Source organism: Cibotium barometz, chromosome 35 (assembly GCF_041138505.1).
Source record: "Cibotium barometz isolate CiBa-2024 chromosome 35, ASM4113850v1, whole genome shotgun sequence".
Taxonomy (NCBI): domain Eukaryota; kingdom Viridiplantae; phylum Streptophyta; class Polypodiopsida; order Cyatheales; family Cibotiaceae; genus Cibotium; species Cibotium barometz.
The window spans coordinates 15,382,087-15,384,171 of record NC_141080.1 but is presented as its reverse complement, the minus strand read 5'-3'; the positions used below and the strand labels follow the sequence as shown (position 1 = coordinate 15,384,171).

The 2,085-nt window shown below is 36.4% G+C and overlaps 1 long non-coding RNA gene across 1 annotated transcript; it reads left to right on the top strand.

Annotated features, from left to right (window-relative positions):
• The first annotated feature begins 1,131 nt into the window (after nucleotides 1–1,131).
• On the top strand, nucleotides 1,132–1,634 carry LOC147618190 (uncharacterized). Its single transcript, XR_015262148.1, has 2 exons — nucleotides 1,132–1,291; nucleotides 1,389–1,634. It is a non-coding gene; the product is annotated as an uncharacterized LOC147618190 (long non-coding RNA).
• Nucleotides 1,635–2,085: the final 451 nt, after the last annotated feature.

The following is a 2,085-nucleotide window of genomic DNA, read 5'->3' as shown; positions in this document are numbered from 1 at the left end:
GTGTCATCTTACGTTAACATAGTCTTAACGGATGGCGCTCGCGTGATCAACTCTATCGCCAACAGCGGCATGATCGGTAATTACTTGCCGCCGTTAACATAATTCAATAACATCATATGCTTTGATGTCGTAATTACTGGCCGCCGTTAACATAATTCAATCACATCATATGCTTTGATGTCGTAATTACTTGCCGCCGTTAACATAATTCAATAACATCATATGCTTTAATGTCCTAATCCTTACACCATGACCATGATAGTGGTGGTCCTTACACCATGACCATGACCATGATAGTGCTGGAAAAATAAGATGAAAGCCATTGGCATGGGCAAGAATTACAACAACACTATGATCATTTATAGTATTGAAGGGTCATAATATTAATTCGCATCCTTCCCACATGTATTCGGTATTGTTAAAGTATTATTTCATCAAAAAATAATACTAATGGTGATGACGTCGTTTGTAATAACGTCCAAGGAACAAGCGCCCGTCCGTATTATTTGGACTTCCTAAGTGTTTATTCAAAGCCCGTGGTGAGATAATTTTGCACCTTCAAAGCCAAGCCGCCTTCGTTGCCTTATGTGTGAAATGTAGAGAAAGCCCCTACTTGTCTGCCCATTGGTGGTGTTTGCTCCAAGGATAGAGATTGCTGCAGTGACAGTTGCCTTCTGTTCCTATGCTCTTTGCCTTATGAGGAGAAGTACGGCCCCAAGGCTCCCATGATAGTGGATACAAAGAAGGTAGCAATTCCAGGTAATATAAATATAGCCATCCTAATTAGTAGTTGTATGGTTGTGTGCTGCAAATTCAAGCCCACTTATACTTTCTTCTTCGATAGCTTTTGAATTTAATAACATGCTATCTTTACTGTACAATATGGAAGCACATGAATCATGCCATGCCTTGTGGGCACCTACTTGCAAAGACTAAGCTAAGCTATAGGTGCGGTATGCTAAGTTGTTTAATTTTCTATTATTTGCATGTGCACCTATATATAATGTGGATATCAACACCAAACTCCGTAATGATCAAGGTTGAGCTTAGCTAAGGGAGTTTGCTGAGCTTTCTATTTTGATGATTATATGTGCACCTACATATAATGTGGACAACATTTGTGCAGACAAAGCTGCTCCTTCTTGTTTACCCTTTGGGGGGATATGCTCAAAAGACAAGAACTGCTGTAGTGATAGCTGCCTTCTATTTGTGTGTACTTTGCCTTATGAAGAGAAGAAACTTGACGATAAACTTGATGCTAGCCAGAAGAAGAAGATAGCCATACCACTAGGTAAGAAGCTCAATGATATACTTTGTATCAACATTGAATAGTTTCTATTGACATTGTTTCGAGTTTACTGATCATTACATGTTTTTTGTGTGTGCAGAAAAGGCATCAGCCCACTCAAATATGTAGAGTAGGGTTTAGATTTTAAGAATAAGTGTGCAGCATGCACATAACAAAAAGCTTCTGTTGAGATGATGTCCAGTGTCAATTCAAGTTGAATCTTTAACACCTAGATTATAATTAGAAGCTCACTTCTATTATCAAGGCCCATGGTATCTATGCCATGTAATCGACTTGTTTAGTGGGCTTCAAATACACGGATGAGTATTTAAATTATTTTTCGTCTTCTCATAAGTTTATGAAGGGTATTTAAATTATTTTTCGTTGTCGTATATGTTAATGAGTATTTAAATTCTTTCTCGTTGTCTGAAATATGTTCAGTTCTTTTTTTCGTTGTCTAATATTTGAAGGGTAAAACTTCCTGCACTTAATTTCACACTAAAATTTTCCCCCCCACTTGGAGAGATTAACATCTTATTTTGTACTAGTGTAGTTCCCAATTCTTGATTATCTTAAATTTCCAATCCGAAATTCCTTGGGGATTTTTTATTAGATATTTTTTATTTCTTCAACCCAACTGGTTTTACTAAAAATATAAAGAAAATGTTTTCAATGTCTTGGGAGTCCTTTGTGGATAGGTCCATATGAAATTTTTGATGGAGAAAAGATATGCTTAAATATGTTGTAGAAATATTGTTTTAATAAGGTTTTTGTGAATATATACATAATAAACAGTC